Source organism: Cetorhinus maximus, chromosome 19 (assembly GCF_964194155.1).
Source record: "Cetorhinus maximus chromosome 19, sCetMax3.hap1.1, whole genome shotgun sequence".
NCBI classification, from domain to species: Eukaryota; Metazoa; Chordata; class Chondrichthyes; order Lamniformes; family Cetorhinidae; genus Cetorhinus; species Cetorhinus maximus.
The window spans coordinates 82,907,671-82,926,162 of NC_135897.1; the positions used below are offsets into that span (position 1 = coordinate 82,907,671).

Sequence of the window (18,492 nt, forward strand, 5' to 3'; positions counted from 1 at the left end):
CCAGAGCATTACCCTGGGTTTCTGCAATACTAGTCCAGTGACAATACCAGGATGCCTCTGCTTCCCACTGAAGCTGAGGGGGAGGGGTCAGTCTCCCCGAGCGATGGGCAGCTGAGGGGGCGGGGCCAGTTTAGCCGGTGATGGACAGCTGAGGGGGGGGGGGGGGTCAGCCTCCCGGGTGCTGGTAGGCTGAGAGGCGGGCAGTGTCCCAAGTGATGGACAGCCGAAGGGGGCGGGGTCGGGCTCGCAGGTGATGGACAGCTGAGGGGGCGGGGTCAGTCTCCCAAGTGATGGACAGCCGAGGGGGCGGGCTCAGTGCGGTTTCTCTGGTGACGCTGGCTTCAGCTCTAGTCTCCGGGGAGTTTGTATCTCCTTCGCACTCATGTGGCTCGACTCTTCTGCCTGTTTATTATTTATTGTTCAATCCGGGACAGGGAGCTTCTAGTGCCAGGTAAGAGGGAGCAGAAGCCGGGGTTTGAGTCAAGGGGAGAGGGCGGTGTGGGTGAGGCTCAATCCCATCTCCAACAGGCCGCGGTCAAAAGCTGCAGCACTGGGCGGCTTGTTAATAACAAGGGTGGGGGGGAAATCACCAACTCCAGCTCCTGGGCTGAAAACTGTGGCTGTTTTATTGTTTGGGTGGTGGCAGGAGTCTCACTTCCTCCTGAAATACGCAGCCAGTCCTTCTTGTAAACTTTATTTTGAGCTTTAGACGGTGACTCGGCTTCATTAAAATGCAGAAGGCGACGTCCTGCCCCCTCACCCCCCCACCCCCTCTCCCTCACCCCCCCCACCCCCTCTCCCTCACCCCCCCACCCCCTCTCCCTCACCCCCCCCACCCCCTCTCCCTCACCCCCCCCACCCCCTCTCCCTCACCCCCCCACCCCCTCTCCCTCACCCCCCCACCCCTCTCCCTCACCCCCCCACCCCCTCTCCCTCACCCCCCCACCCCCTCTCCCTCCCCCCCCCACCCCCTCTCCCTCACCCCCCCACCCCACCCCCTCTCCCTCACCCCCCCCCCACCCCTCTCCCTCACCCCCCCCCACCCCCTCTCCCTCACCCCCCCCCACCCCCTCTTCCTCACCCCCCCCACCCCCTCTCCCTCACCCCCCCCACCCCCTCTCCCTCACCCCCCACCCCCTCTCCCTCACCCCCCCACCCCCTCTCCCTCACCCCCCCACCCCCTCTCCCTCACACCCCCCCCACCCCCTCTCCCTCACACCCCCCCCACCCCCTCTCCCTCACCCCCCCCACCCCCTCTCCCTCACCCCCCCACCCCCTCTCCCTCACCCCCCCCACCCCCTCTCCCTCACCCCCACCCCCTCTCCCTCACCCCCCACCCACACTCCTCACCCCCCCACCCACACTCCCTCACCCCCCCACCCCCTCTCCCTCACCCCCCCACCCCCTCTCCCTCACCCCCCCACCCCCTCTCCCTCACCCCCCCACCCCCTCTCCCTCACCCCCCTTTCCCTCACCCCCTGCCCCTCACCCTCCTCTCCCTCACCCCCTGCCCCCCCACCCTCCTCTCCCTCACCCCCTGCCCCCCCACCCTCCTTTCCCTCACCACCCCACCCCCTTTTCCTCAGCACCCCACACCCCTCTCCCTCACCCCCCCACCCTCCTCTCCCTCTCCCCCCCCACCCTCCTCTCCCTCTCCCCCCCACCCTCCTCTCCCTCTCCCCCCCCACCCTCCTCTCCCTCACCCCCCCCACCCTCCTCTCCCTCACCCCCCCCACCCTCCTCTCCCTCACCCCCCCCACCCTCCTCTCCCTCACCCCCCCCACCCTCCTCTCCCTCACCCCCCCCCACCCTCCTCTCCCTCACCCCCCCCACCCTCCTCTCCCTCACCCCCCCACCCTCCTCTCCCTCACCCCCCCACCCTCCTCTCCCTCACCCCCCACCCTCCTCTCCCTCACCCCCCCACCCTCCTCTCCCTCACCCCCCCCACCCTCCTCTCCCTCACCCCCCCCACCCTCCTCTCCCTCACCCCCCCCACCCTCCTCTCCCTCACCCCCCCACCCTCCTCTCCCTCCTCTCCCTCCTCTCCCTCCTCTCCCTCCTCTCCCTCCTCTCCCTCCTCTCCCTCCTCTCCCTCCTCTCCCTCCTCTCCCTCCTCACCCTCCTCTCCCTCACCCTCCTCTCCCTCACCCTCCTCTCCCTCACCCCCTGCCCCCTACACCCTCCTCTCACCCCCTGCCCCCCCCACCCTCCTCCACCCCCCCCACCCTCCTCTCCCTCACCCTGCCCCCCCACCCTCCTCTCCCTCACCCCCTGCCCACCCCACCCTCCTCTCCCTCACCACCCCCTCTCCCTTTTTCCTTACCACCCCACCCCCTTTTCCCTCACCACCCCGCTCCCCCCCCACCCTCCATCCCCCCGCTCCCCCTGCCCTTCATCCCCCTCCCTAACCACCCCCGCCTCCCCTGTCATTGACAGTCAGCCTTTTGTGTTTTTTTTGGTAACATTTGTCCTGTTTACAGAAACATTCTCCTGTCGTTTACGTGCCTGTTTATAAAATATCAGTGGCCACAATGCAAGCTTGTTTGTGTGCATGGTAAATATTTACTTCTCAACTATTTGTTCGTTTGGAGTTACTGCCTTTGAAACATAGAGCATGGAAACGAAAGAGAATATATGGGAAATCCGACGCCCAAAACATTTGTGGTTCGAGTTTTAAAAAAATCATATCTTGTTCTGGCCGCAATAATTAAAATTGCAGTCAGATTGCATGCTGTACGGTTATTATGAAGGTATTTCATTCTACAGGTCAGCCGAATGATAATGTCAAAATATTACCAGTGCTTTTCCTCCAAGCCAAAATGTTTCTTCACTGTACTGTACCTGAGTCTTTTCTGTGTGATCCAAAAGATCCAAAACATTTTTAAGTGCTGTAGCCTAATGACTAAGTGGCTCAATGATGGTGAAACCTCAGCATTGTCAACCAAAGATCTGTAAAATCTGTCCATTTCTCAGCTTGGTCATAGTTGTCTTGTCCTGTTGGTGTCTGCTGTAGCAGTGCCTGCTGTTCATTTCTTACCTGACTCTCTCCACCTGTCAAACAAGCTTAGTTTCAAGCAGATGCTGCCAGCTGCATTTCCACCTTCCCACTTGTTACCCTGAGCTGTAGCCTCCTGGATTTGTCCACCTGCTGATTGCCAGATCAGCTCCATTATGTACCTACCTTTTTGTGCAACCAGATAATTCAAGTGTGCTAATGTTCTAAACATAAAGCAAAAAAAAACTGGAAATGTGAAACAAAAACAGAAAAAATGCTGGAAATGCTCAACAGGTGAGTCAGTAGATAGCTGAGTGAATGCTCTTTCCATAGATGCTGTCTGCTCTGTTTGTTAGAACTGCCCCCTGGCCAGTTGTAGCAACAGTTGCTGGTTGGCTTTGACTGGTCCTGAGCATGCAACAATTGGGAAATAAAGACATTGGGTTAAACATGAAAACTATAACTATAACTGTAGCAATCTATGTGTGGTGGGGGAAGGGTAAGGGAGCATTAAACCATAAGGCACAAATCGGATACACTAGTGATTAAAAATGTCAGGAATAAATAGTGCTTTAGGATGCTCTGAATGTTTAGCAGCCAGTGAAGTGCTTTTGGAGTGTAGTCACTGTTGTAATGCGGGGGACATAGGATCCAATTTGTGTGCAGTAAGATCCCACAGCACTGAGGTAAATGACAAGATTCTTTTGACAGATGATCTGTTTTTGAGATGTTGGTTGAGGGAGAAATGTTGCTCAGGACCCAGAACACCCCTCTCTGAAGAGTGTCATGGTTTGATTAGTCAGAGTGAGCGTTTGAAGTTGCTTTGTTAAACCATGATTAGCTCTGTAAATGAGTACTGCTAATTCAATCATAAAATCCTACATCCTTTAAAAAGATATGTCTGTGGCTGTGTATAGCTTTTAAATGAAGTCGTCAGTGTGCCTGAGAAACGTTAAAGGTTCAAAGAAGTAGAGGAGTATGTTTGTGGAATAACTTTTCTTCCAGGGTGAGGTGTAGAACAATTGCTTTGCTGTTTCATTAACTGGAATTATCAAATCATAAAACAAAGAAGGGCTGTTTAGCCCATCATGTCTGTGTTGACACTCTGAAAGAGTTACTAATTAATCCCACTACACACTTCCTTTCCCATAGTATTTGCCTGAAAAATGTTTCCTTTCTAACTATTTTTCCAATTCCCTTTTGAAAATTACTATTGAATCTGCCCCCCCACCCTTTCAGGCAATGCATCTCATCTTTCACCCATGGCTTTTTTGCTAATTATTTTAAATCTAGGTTGGCTCAACCAATCTCCCCACCCCTCCCCCCCCCCCCCTTTCATATAAAAGATCCTATCGGGACCATTTGGCTTTAATCTGAAAGCAATACCACTTAAAGCAAATTTTCTGTTTGGGACGCGCACGATGGATTTTGCACCAGTCCTACATTATAGGAGTGCCTACACTTAAAGAAACTTCCTTGGTTGTGAAGCATTTTAGAGCATTGAGGTTGTGACAGGCGCTACATAAATGAAATGAAATTCAGTACTCTTATTTAACACAAGAGGGTTGACAGTTCAGGTAACCTCCTAGATGTTTTTGACATGTGTTATGTGGGCTGCGATGAATCATAGCAACATAGGAATAAGTAGGCTGTTTAGCCCCTCAAGTTTGTTCATTGAGATCATGGCTGATGTGTTACCTAACTTCATGTACCCAACTTTGCCCCATATCCCTTAATACCTTTGGTTAACAAATAATTCATTTATTAATAGGTCATTGGTTATAAAAGACTGTGATTAGCCATTCTCTGGCAATCTCTTCTTGGTAGCTATGCTGTTGTGTCAGACTATATAAATTTGAACTTTGCAGCAAGAGATCAATCTTACTCGGAGTACTGAGGTTCATTTCAGAGGGAGTGTTTGGGGTGCAGATAGTGACAGTTTATTTTATTACCTTCATTTTAGTTAGAGAAATTTATATTTGTGTGATGCCTTAACAGTGAGCTGTTTGACGGTAGAAATAGGTAATTAATACTTTATGGAAGAGCTGTTCTAATAGTTCTCTCAGCCATGAGATTCTGTTGGGCAAGAAAATTAGTAGTTGTATGAAGTGAATAGAAACAGATTGGTGCTGGTGGGAGTTCGGACCAACACTACCTACTGTTATTTAACATCGCGGGTTGACAGCACAGGAAACCTCTAGAAGTATTTGGCATGTGATATGTGGACTATGGTGAATCATAGCAACATTGGAACAAGTGGGCTGTTTAGCTCCTCAAGCCTGTTCATTGAGATCATGACTGATGTGTGACTTAACTTCATGTACTGGACTTTGCCCCATATCCCTTAATATCTTTGGTTAACAAATAATCAATTTAAAGATGAAAGATGAGTGAATGATGGTGTTCAGCGGGATTTGCATGTTAACAGGGAGGTAGAACAAGCAATTAGAAGATGAATGATATGTTTATTGCGAAGGGATTGGAGTGTAAGAGTAAGGACATTTTGCAATTATATAGGGCTTTAGTGAAGCACACCTGGAATACTGTGTACAGTTTTGGTCTCCTTTGCCTAAGGAAGGATATACTTGCCTTGGAGGCAGTGCAACATAAGCTCATTAGATTGATCCTTGGTTGAGAGGATTGTCCAACGAGGACAAATTGAGTAGAATGGACCTATGTTCTCTGGACTTAAAAATGAGATGTGATCTCATTGGAACGTATAACATTCTGAGAGGGTTTGTGAAGGCTGATGCTGAGAGGCTAGTTCCCCTGGCTGGAGAATCTAGAATTAGGGGGTCATCGTTTCATGATAAGGGGTCAGCCATTTAGGACTGAAATTTCTTCACTCAAAGGGTTGTGGATCTTTGGAATTCTCTATCCCAAGAGGATTCTGAATGCTCAGTCAATAAGTATATTCAAGGCTGAGATAGATGTTTGGGTACTAAGGGAGTAGAGGAAGAGAACAGGAAAATGGTTAATGAAGAAGTTCAAATGTGATATTGAATGGCAGAGCAGGTTCAAGGCACCACATGGCCTACTCTTAGTTTATTTTTAAAAATTATTTTGTGGGGCATGGATGTCATTGGCTAGGCCAGCATTTATTGCCCATCCCTAATCGCCCTTGAGAAGGTGGAGGTGAGCCACTGCCTTGATCCACGGCAGTCCATGTGGTGTAGGTACGTCCACAGTGTTGTTAGGAAGGGAGCTCCACGATTTTGACTTGGTGACAGTTTTACTGTTAATTTTGGGTCTAAAATCAACAATTGAACTAGCATTAATTGCTGTTCATGGAAGAGAATTCCAAATATCTAATTTCCTTTGAGCGTAGAGGTGTTTCCCAACTTCACTTCTGAAGTTCTGTTCCAAGTTTTAGGGTGTTTCTCTAGTCTTACTATTTAACTGATTGTGGATTCTAACTCAGTTCCTCAGTGAATCCAAGGTTGGTATTTGTAACAAGAGCCAGAAACCTTGGTGTCTGCAGCAGAGGAGTTCTGTGTTCACGTATTGGCCATACCAGGTAGCACCAGTGAAGATTAAGGGGATTTCAGAGTGGAACTTTCCAGTTTACTAAAACTCAAAAGGCAATTCCAGTCAGTACAGGGGATCAGGATCATTTTAAAATAAAGTGGGTGATCATCTATAGGGCTGGCAGAGGGGAACGGGACTCAAGTGCAGCTACTGTCACTATCCCAATAGCTACAAAGTATTGGAAAAATGACTTGTTAGATGTTGGTTTTGAGAACATTGTGATACTAAAACGCAGGCAGTGAGAGTCTGAAAATTGTTGTGGTGTTTGGGGTATCTGTTGGAGTTTAGATAGTTTTTGCATTGATAACTGATAGTTCTGAATTGATGTTGACTCCTTGATGCCAGGATGAAAAACATCAGGGAATGTACATGGTGTGGTTCATATTGAAACAAATGACGTAAATAGAAGTAATTTTGAAATCTTGGAAGGCATTGCAAGAAATTGGGCACTCGGTTAAAAAACAGTGGGGGAGAAACATTGATGATCTCAGAATGCTTCCTGTGGGCCTGACCTAAAGTGACTAACTGTAGTGTTGAGAAACAGTTTGACAAATCAGCGTTTTCAATTATGAATGTGCAGAGTGTAAGATAAATATATTCTTCAAGTGAAGCAGTAGTGCTTCAAAGTGTAGAGTGGATAAATAAATTAAGATTAAACTGAAACTTAAAAGTGCAGATGATAAAATTAGGGATGCTAATGACGAGGTTATTCATGAGAATTTTCTGAAGAATGGTGAGGGATTTTAGAAGATTAAATGGGAATATCAAAAGAGGCCTAGCAGATAATGTAAAAGCAAATTGTAAATGTTTTATAAATGTAATTAAAAAATGTTAGGATATGGCCAACACTGGGATGAAGGAGGGAATTTACTTGTGCGGAAGAAAGATATGATGGGCGTATATGAAACAAGTATTTAGTATTAGCTTTTCCATTTGAAAGTGGAAATGAGAACATTGGTGCACTGGAGGAGGATAAGGGTCTATTAATTGAGCTTACGGAATAGGAATTGTTTCTTGAAAAAATAGGTCATTGCGCACTGATGGCACGCATGCTTGCCTGTTGAAAGAAATTAGAGAGGAGATGGATGAGGTTCAGCCAAAAGTTTAAAATTTTCCATAAATATGCAACTTCTGTTATGAGACTGGAGAATGTAACACCGTTGTTCATGAATGGAGGGTAGGATAACCTTGAAATATTTGTTGGGTAACTGATCAGATGGCTGTGGGCAAACTCTTAGAACCTATGATTTCAGATAAAATCAGTACACGTTTAGTAATACGAGGATTAAGAAGGGACTATTTGGTGCTGGCTCCACTGTTTTCTTTTAGCTCCACATAGATGATTTTGAATTTGTAGAGAATATAATCTTGAGATTTCCTTGACAGCACAAAAGTAAGAACTTTGGCAAAACCATGAAAGAAGCTGTAAAATACATAAGGAAGACTTGTTTTCTTTCGCTTAACAATAGTTGCATTTTTTTCCTAGCCATTCATGTTTACCATCCCCCTTCTCACACTTTTCTTCCTATAAATTCTATAATGCCGTGTGTATGCATTCATTGGCTGACCAGCGTCCAGGTTTTCCATCTGCGGTGTAATAAGACAGTACAAATTGGGCAAAATGTTCCAAGGCGATTAAGCTGCTATGTTTTATTTTCTGCTCTTTATGAGCAAGTCCTTCACCTAATGCCTCTCATTTGACAGTGGTGGAATCACTGTCAGAAGTGGGGAATCACGAGTCTGAACCCTCTTCTTACTATTTGTACGGTTTAGAGTATTGCCATGCTAGTCCATTGTGCTACTAAATCGTCAGGATTTTTAAAAAATATATCCTTTACATTTATATTTATGTCATGTCGTGAGTCTCTAATTTTCATGAAACTTTTAGTCAAAAGAAGCCCTCTCTAATAAATATTATAAAATTATTTACAACTTAATATCTAACTACATGCTCAATTCCACTAGTAGAACTTGAGGTATAAGTACAAGCAATGAGCCAGGTAAACCCTTGCTATATATGGCAACAGGAAGAGTGAAAATACCTCTAGCAGACTGGGCTATGTATCCATAATTAAAACTAGCATTGAGTAATTCTCACCTTGCAGAAAAAGTTTTATTTATGAAAGTCTGTTTCCAATTCCTTGCTCTTATTGAGGAGGCTCAATTACTTTAACGCCCTTCTCATGCACCACCTATTGAGCACCATCTGTAAATCTTTTAGCCAAAATTTTGCTACTTGTATTCTGTATCAAATCCTGCTTGCGCTTGCGCGTTATTCCCCTTCTTGCCGACTGACGTTGGGTGCCAGGAACCAATGTCTCATTTAAAATTCTCACCCTTTTGTTTAAATCCCTCAATGGGTTGCCCCACCCTATTCCTATAATATCCTGCAGCCCTGCTGTCAGTTCCTCTGTCTAGGTTCTTTATATGTATTCATCCCTTTGGCATGCCAATAGTGGCAGTGCCTTTAACTGTCTGAATCCCATTTTCTGGAAGTCCATCCCAAATTCTCTCTATCTCACCCAGCACCCCCCCCCCCCCCCCCACCCCCCCCTTTAAGACTTTAACCAAGCTTTTGGCCATACTTCATAATCTTTCCTCCTTTAGCTCTGCAACAGCTTTTCCTCTCACCTCTGTGAAGTGTTTGTGACATTTTTCTGTGCTAAAGGTACTATATTAATGCAAATAGATATATTTTAGATATAGACTGTTATTACGACACAGCTGATGGTAAATGCTGAGCTGTTCAAATCCTAGAGGGAAACTCGAAACAACTGTCATAACCAATTTTTGCAATTTGTATGTTTCGAGATGCAGGCTTTGAATTCAATTATAATAAGACTACCAACTCTCGATACAGATAATGCAGCTCATCTTTCTACAGCAACTGACTTCCCGCCTTGACCTTCACCCCCCCCACCCCCATCACAGATTCCAGAGTTTTTTGTCTCCAGTGACTTGCCCAAGTAACAATCACTGTTTTGAAGAAATGTTTCTTGACGATGCTGACTTTGCTTATTACCACTTTGTTTCTGTTGCTCTGACCTGCTTTGCTTAATGGAAAATTTTACATTGGGGTGGGTGCTGGGAGGAGGTGGGTGGTGATCTCTTCTGTATCAGTTTCCCAACCTGTTATCACTCCCCTAATTAGTACCTGCTGCTTCCTTTTCTGAGACAATGCCTCAGGTTTTCAGTAGGATGCCCATTGTCATACATTTGTTGAGTGGCCCAATCAAAGGGTTTATGGAGATTTAGGGTTTTTTACTAGTGCCTAATTGGGATATAACTCCCTCAAAATTTTACACAACGGCTTTTTTCAATACATTTTAAAAACTGGTTATCAGCCTTGTTTTCAGTGTAGATCAGTTGAGATGATTTGTTTGACTCTGGGATTCTTGGAACTGTTTTCAACTTTATAACTTGATATTTGCTACAGTAATTTTGACTGGGACTGAGCACATACGAATGCCAAAGTGTTGAAAATTTGAATCTCAACTGTACACAAGCGCTATAATAGAAAATGGACAGTGTGACACATTTTTGCCACCTACATGACTAACAGCCTTTTTGGAAACAATACAGGATATCATTATGGATCTTGCCTAAACTTGTGTTATTTACACTTTTTAAAGACTTTTGGAAATCACTCAATTTTCAATATAAAGGGAAAACATTCCACTTCAACAGAAGTTTAAAAAAAGTTCCTGGAGATTTGGATGTGTGGTTTATTTGACAGATGGGCCTAGTGTCATAGGTTATTTGTCATTTGTGATTCAGTCTTGCTAGTTTACAAGGTAAATATTGTACCTGACATGTTTGCCATTTATGTGATGGGTTTAGCACGAGCACTAAAAATGCTGATGGAAGAGCAGCATGGAGATCTAACATGCTGTGCCACCAAGGAGCTGTCTCACAGCAGGTAGAACATAGATTGGTTCTTCTGATCAAACTGTAAACTGGTAATTACTGATCTCAGCAATGCATCATAGGGAGATCCAGAGGCTAAGAACCCCTTGGTGGGAAGGGAAGGAATTATAGCCAAAGACTATAGTGCGGTGCCTCCCAAACATTTTCCCAGTGTTACCCATTTAGAGGCTTGAAAATTACTGTGACCCCAGAGTGAGCGCCAGGTGGGGGATAGAGCTGTGACGGGGTGGGGGTGGTAGGCGAGAGCTATAAAACCACGGGTCTGTTTGAACTGTAGAGTTTTTAAATAAAAAGCGCGGACCTTTCTACTTGTTTCTTTGAACAGGAATCAAGCCTCAAAGATCAATCAGATAGGCCACACCCATCATTTAAAAGGGCAGCGATTTAAAGGGGCCTCACAGCTGTTAACACCTGGTCATCATTGCTGTCTTGGAGCTCGTGACCCCAGAATCTCATCTCGCAACCCACAGATTGGGAAGCCCTGATCTAGTGCTCTCTCCTATGAGAAGATGGAGAAGATTTTTTGCAACTATGAAGTACAGAAGTAGAGATTTCATTTTAAAAGAAAAAGACATATTTCCCAGCAAAGTACTTCAAAGTATGTGAAATGAGGTGCCTTTCATCAGTAAACGAAATGGTATCTAACAAGCCACCTAGCATGATTAGGATTTTATTAATTGTAGGCCCTGGTTACTTTTTACATTGTTTTAAGGCTGTAATTTTTAAAAATTCATTTGTGGAATGTGGGCATCGCTGGTTAGGCCAGCATTTATTGCCCATCCCTAATTGGCCTTGTTCAGAGGGCATTTTTTAAGAGGGAATTGCTGTGGGTCTGGAGTCACATATAGGCCAGACCAGGTGAGGACAGCAGATTTTCCAAACATTTTCCCAGTGTTACCCCATTTAGAGGCTTGAAAATTACTGTGACCCCAGAGTCTGAGCCAGATGGGGGAATAGAGCTGTGAAGGGGTTTTTATGACAATTGACAGTGTCATCATTAGACTTTTAATCCCAGATACTTATTGAATTCAAATTCCACCATCTGCTGTGGTATAGTTTGCATTATTGGCATAGCAGAAGATGATGTTTCACAAATGTATGTTGTTGGGAAAGGTAGCAGCGCTTTCATTGCTTCTTTCAACAAATCTTGGTACTCCACAGCAAAATTGGGAAGATGTTCCTGAAAGTTAATTTTCAGCAAGTGGTCACAGGACAGTTTCACTAACTTCTCTTCAATTTTTCCACTTGGGCAATGCAGCAAACATTAAAAATAGATCCTGAACCCAATCGTACTTATGTTTATATTTTCAAATACTGAGGTACTCTGCCTACATTGCAGGATGAGGAATAATTCTTCCTTTCTCACACACTTGGCCGTCATTATATGTGGGTCCAGAAACTGAGTAGGCAGCATGAATGTTTCTGAAAAACCAGTGCTCAGTGTAGTGTTCCAAATTGCAAATTTCTTCCTAAATGTTACATTCATTTGCTTACACTTGACCATGGTGGTTGCCTGTGTTGCCCCCCCCCGCCCGCCCCATAAGGCTGGCCCTGCTCAGTAAGCGCTTTCACATTATTTTGTGGATCTACTGGAAGGTATTAATGGACTCTTGGGGGTAAGCAGACTCCCATTTGACAACCACTGGGAAAGACCAATATTTGCCTTTTTTCAGAAGGATTGGCTTCTTTCTGTGTCTCCAGTAGATTGGTTTGCGACAAAGCCTTAATTCAATAAAAAGAGTCTTGTGACACACTTTACAGGGGCTACATAGGATATATGGCACAGAAACAGGCCATTCGACCCAACCAGTCCATGTTGGAGGTTATGCTCAACTCGAGCCTCCTCCCATTTTTAAAAATCTAAATCTACCATCGTAACCATTTATTCCCTTCTCTAGTTTCCGTTGTTACGATCTGGTTAGACATTTGGAGAAATATGAACACCTCGTTTTAATGTATGGAACTATGGTGCAAGATTTCGTATTTTTTTAAACAAAAACACAACCTTTATTGTATATAAAAATCTTAAACAAAAGATGCACTATTAAGTTAAAAATATGGTTTATAACGACGTATATTATGCATTCAGGTTTACTTCTTACTTCTTCTCCCAAGAATCCTCTTATAAGTTAAGAGGAGAAGTTACACTCTCCAATCCCGCAACGACCACAGAGACTCAGGCTTCCTTTTAACCGGTTTTATTCAAGCATATGCAAGGGAGCCGCAATCATTCCTAAGACCGAAGACTCGGCTCCTAGATTGATTATATTTCATTACTTATGTACTTTTTCTTATCATAATACATTTGAGTACATTTGAATACATCCAATCGGTAACCAACACACCGGTCCCATGCTAACTCTATCCTATTGAGTACATAAACAGGTGATTTTGTTAACCAATTATTGTAAAGGATGTATACATAATTATATTATCCAATCAAAATTAAAACACATATACAAAGACTTTGGTTCCCACAACTCAAGACTGTTTGTGTTTCATCAAAGCCCCCTCTTTGTCCATTGTTCGTCTTCCCATATCTAAGCTAAAACCATCTGTCCCTTCCCTGTGTGAGAGGGGGAGTACACTTAATCTAATTTATGTCATACTTTTGTCCCCAGTCTGACTCTCACGGCTGTGCAATGTTCAACTCTTAATATGTTTAGTAGCCATGTCTGCATGGAGATTTTAAGGGTTTATCAGTAAATTCTTACTGTATTCTCTTTTAGCATTTTTAATTTCCCCCTAACAATCCCCCCTTTTGGCCCTTGGCAAAGCCCAAGCTGGCCACACCTTAAGTTGAGAATTCCTCTTCTGGTCCTTTGGGTAGCCAGTCGTCCAGACCACAAGAGGAATCCTAAACCACTTGGTTGTATAACATAACCTTCCCTTCCCTTGTCTTTTCCCTTGGAGTATGCATAGGTCAGGGAACTGCTCCGCACCTTTGGTTTGTTACTGTCTGTGCCTGGAGAGTCCCTTTCCAGGTTTTAAGTTGGTGTCAGCAGAGTCCGATAGCCCGTAAGAGCATAATTCCTGTGACTATCGTCATACCCATTCTAACAATCTCCCACCAATTCATCAATCTTCCGGCTGTAGCAGAGGAAGTAGCTGATTGGGCTAACCTCCTGGCCGATTGGGTGGCTAAACCCACTTGCACGCGCCCCCTCATGATTTGCTCTCTAGAAGCTTCTACATATGATTGAGCTATCATTGTTGCTTCCTGCATGGTTAGGTGTGCTATTCTGACAGGAGTTTGATCAGTGAACAATGTCACCCCACCAAGGGCTAAACAAGTATCCTGTGGTTCTGCCTGGCAAATGGAAGTCTCCTATAGTAAAAGGATCAGTCACCTGTAGGCAAAAACTCGAGTTGGTAGCACAAAGTAAGTCCTCATAAAGGAACTCAGGCTTGCTGGTCATGAAGCACCATTGAGTTGAGGATACCTGAATTGCCTTGAATGCTTCCTGAATTGGTAAAGTGGTGAATGTAACTTTGCTTGTGTTTGTAAATACCTCCAGCATTTGGCATGAGCATACAATGTAATTTCTTGATTCTGTACAACAATCTCTGATACTCATCAGCACGTAGGATATATATCCATGTAGCCCTACACGGAGTACCATCCCCCCCTTTATCTACTCCTAGGGACTCAAACCTATAGCTGTTCAGGAAAGCCCCGTTTAGATGATGTTCTGGCCATGATAAATTTTATGACTCCATCTTCTCCTCCACCTTGAGGTTGTGTAACCACCAATTCCTGCCTACCATTGCATAGATGTATGAGGTTTAATTGGTATACTGACTTGAACATGTGTTCGGGAATTGTTCCGAACCTGATATCTTCAATGTCGGATTTTACCCCATCAATTAGATCTCACACTAGCATATCGCATGCCCCGCCTGTGGCTTGTGATTCGGCTGTGTCTATTATCCTGTCTGCGGCCTGCCTAAGGATCTGTAGCAGACCTTCTTGTAGCTCCACGGCTGTCAGGGCATGCCCTGTTCCACGCACACTGAAGTGCAATCCTCGGGCAGTCTCAGCGGCCACGCAGGAGACATTACCATTTAAGTCATGGACCTGACCTGAATTAAGCATGGAATTGGCACTCCCAAATAGCCCTCCGATGTCTCCTAGTACATTTCCTTTTAACCTAGCCTGTGCTTTTGCTCTAGTTCCCGGGACGATTCAAAATTTAAAGTCATTGACTATCCTCTTCAGTTGGCTTCTAGCCCATTTTATGGAATTCTGGTGGCTGTGACAGGTAGTATGTAACACTGACAGGAGTCCCGAGATATGTTACTTCCAAGGAGACCATAGTTACATGTAGTAGTGGTTTCAACTTTCCTATCCTGACTATCCCATCTGTGGGGGGACTTACTACATCTGGACATTGAGTGGGTCTTTGATATCCACATGTAGTCAAAGTAAAACATCATGTATCATAACAATCATGCCTATCTATTACATATTTACATGTTTCTTGACAATATTGTCCCTCAAGACCTGGTTCCCAAACAAAGGTAAGTAGGTCTGCCCATCCGGCGGTTACATTAATCCCTTGATACATCCAAATGCTTGTTGATGAAAAACTGGTAGGGGGCGTGTACATTCTACATCCCCTATACCACCAACCCAGTCCAGTTCTATTGTCATAAATCCCAATTATCGTTACCCCACCGCTCGTGTCTATGCTTATGCTTAGTGAGATGTTACTGGATGTGTGTTTTCCGCTGGGGTGTATCCTCAAAAATGCATTCCTCAGTTCATCATTGTCCTTACCCTTGGGTAAGTACCACCATACCGTGAAGTTCCCGTTGTTACACTCGAGTGGTGTTAGCTGGACTGGCTGCCCTGGTGCTGTTAAATGTAAAGTACTCTTACAACTCTGTGTGATCACACGTGGGGGTCCTGTTCCCAATTGTTTGTTTGATGTGTCCGTGTAGTGACTTTATCCGTAATCCAGGTGTTGGGCTTTCTTATCCATTCCCCACTTCCTCCTTGGGGAAGTAGTACATACTGCCCAGGGTGAAGGCAGGTGTCGTTATTGACTTTGACCATTGCCATTGACCACGCCAGTGCTGACACACCCATAGCCAGGATCACGGACCTGTGGAAACATTAACATTGTTGTCCCGTTGTCCAGGTTACCGCTTGGTGATTCATCATATATCTTTAACTGTGTGTAATGCCTCCATTTATTTCCCATTTTCATATCTACAAGTGTGCACGTATCACCTGTCATAATTACCTTGTATGCTCCATGCCACCTGGGGCAAACCCTGTTTGCTCAGGGCTCACCTTGACCATCACCTTATTCCCCACTTGGGGGGTCCGTTGTTGCTCTTTGGATTTGCCTGTTTCCATATCCTTATCATCTGTCAGTCTCTAACTTCCTCTCTCAACTCATGTAAATGCTTACTTAATTCCCTTACATAGTCCTGTATTTTTCCTTTCAGTGGCCCTACATCTCCTCCTCCTACTATAATGTCTTTAGGTAATTGCATGGCCCTTCCGTTCATCAGTTCAATGGGGTGAACCGAGTAGTCCTATTTGGCGTGGCCCTAAGGCGCATCAGAATGCTGGGCAGTACTGTGGCCCAGCTGCTCCCTCTCTCCTGAATTGCTTTGGCTATAGATGTTTTTAAAGTTCAGTTCATCCTTTCCACTATCCCTGGGCTCTCGGGTGGTAGGGAATGTGGAACTTCTGTTTAATCTCCATAAGTTTGCATGTTTCCTTAATGATCCTGTGAAATGAGTTCCCTGATCTGAATCCATCTGGGTAGGCACCCCCACTCCTTCCAGTCTGCTATCTCCTGTTGCTGTCCCACTTCGGACCTCAATCCTTTAAGCTGTCTACACAACTCTACAAGGCACCTTCTTATCCTATCTTTCAATGGCTCACTATCTTCACTTCCAGTGGCAGTTCTTTCTGGGAGCCGTTTAACTCTGCCTGTCATCAGGGTGTTAATCCTGTGGTTTTACTTTTTGTAGCTCGCAGGCACATTAATATATTCAGTAATACATCTATTTAGCCTTTTCCCGGCTTTCCCTTTACCTGTATCCATCTTGTGGTAAATTGTTGTTAAGTATTATTTCTCCTTACCCTTCAATTGCCTCAACTACAGATTCCGAATAGTTTTATTGCTATGGTTTTTTTTCTGACCACGATCAGCCTAAGATTCTCTCGAGATCAGTTTCTCGATTGTCTTGATTGTTTAAAATGTTTCCTTACTCTTTAGGCCATATTAACTATTCCACGCCAACGGGGATCTCTGTCTCTAGGTCTTTGCTTATCTCCCCCTGTGCAGTTCCAATGTCTCAGTTGATGGCCAGATTATCAAATTCATTTCCCTTAAAAAAGTTTATACATTATGTCCTCTTTCTCTCACTCTTTCTCCTACTTTCCTCATATCATTTTACACCTGCAACAGCTACCATCTTTTTTCGTTCAGGTTGTCTGACTTTTTTTTAGCATTATCCCAGATTCATTAACTCAGCCAAAAATTGGATTTCTGCCAAACTTTGTCAAGGCCTTGAGCTTAACTTCACATTTTGGGAACAGACTTACAAATACAAAAGCTTACAGCATTTGAATTAGTACCAATTGTTGTCAAAAACCCTTTAATATGAAAATTCCCTTTTGAGAACTTTATCAAGAACCAAACCTCAAATTTTTAAACTTTGTAAGAACTGTAATTTACACTATCAAAATTAAAACACCTCTTTTTCATGTGTAATGATTTGTATCCAGATTAGAAGTCCCATATGTTTATCGACACATTCTTTATCTTTGGATAGTATCCTCATTATTCAAAAGTAATCTGTTAAATTACACTGCACTTTACATCTCAAGATTGTCCCAAATTCAAATGACAGTGCTTTTAGATTGCAGATTTCCTTTAATATTTAATTAATCTCTTCAAAAGAAACCCCTTTTTATCCATTGGAACTACCTAGACTGTGTGTTTATGTCTTTTGGTTTTCCTAGAATCCTTTTGAATTTCAGGTAACCTTTTTTCCTCAGAATTTTAGAATACGAACTCGTATGTATCAGTCCCAATCAGCTTGGAAGCTGGTGATGAGGGTTATTCCCTACTAGTCTGCAAGGGGGTGGTACAAAGGTTGGTTCATCTCAAACAAAGGCAAACTGTTTTATCTTTACAATACCTTCAAATTGCGATTTTTGCCAGAAATCTCAACTCAAACCTTATACTCAAAACTTTGGAATGTTTGAGTATACTTTTCCTTTAATCTAATATGGGGCTTTTGACTCTAAAGTGCTGAACTACACACACAAATGACAATTTAGGGACGAAAACACATTAAAGCTCACATACAAATGCTTCCTTGCACATAAACAAACACATTTATAAAGGTATGTATTTATATTCCTATAAAATTGAACTTAACTCTAAACGAAACCTCAAGTAGCAGTTGGGGGAATAAAGGGATCTTGGAGGCTGCACCTATAGAGACAATCAAACTGACTGAAGCTCACATTTTCTCTGCTGCTGTCTGTCGCTGCTCATTAATCCCCTAGGGGTACCCCCTTTCTCTCTCTCTCTCTCTCTCTCTCTCTTCAGCGCAAACAGCTCTTTTAACTTAGGTCAATTCATTTCTTTAACTTACAAAAATTCAGTAGGGGACCTTTTAGGTCCCCATTATCCTTCTACATATTCCCAATATCTGTTGATGGCCTCTGGGAGAAATCGATCTGTTGCTGCGACCAATGCAACTCGACTGAGATATTTCTGTATTAGTTTAGTTTGTTACCGATACAGACTCAAAATGAGTACTGTAGCTTTGTCAGTTTTATCGTTAATCTGAGCTTTCCACCACTCCTTAGAGTGTGAAGGCGGATCACTCGGCTGCCAACCTTGTTGTTTCATTCTGCTGATCAGCTTTTATGCTTCCTGGCGAGGTGAAGGGACATGTTTCCTTCACCTCCCCATTCTGCAATGAATTCGAGTTCAATTTTCTCAGTCATACTCACATTCACACATTAAACAGGGACTCGCAGTTCCCCCGAGACACTCCGTCTC

General features: G+C 44.3%; 1 protein-coding gene across 1 annotated transcript in view; it reads left to right on the forward strand.

Annotated features, from left to right (window-relative positions):
* Positions 1-305: 305 nt before the first annotated feature.
* Positions 306-18,492, forward strand: part of rnf13 (ring finger protein 13) — a 253,241-nt gene continuing 235,054 nt past the window's right edge. The window contains exon 1 of the mRNA XM_078564260.1: positions 306-451. The gene's annotated coding sequence lies outside the window, so the exon portion shown is untranslated. The remainder of the gene's footprint in view (positions 452-18,492) is intronic.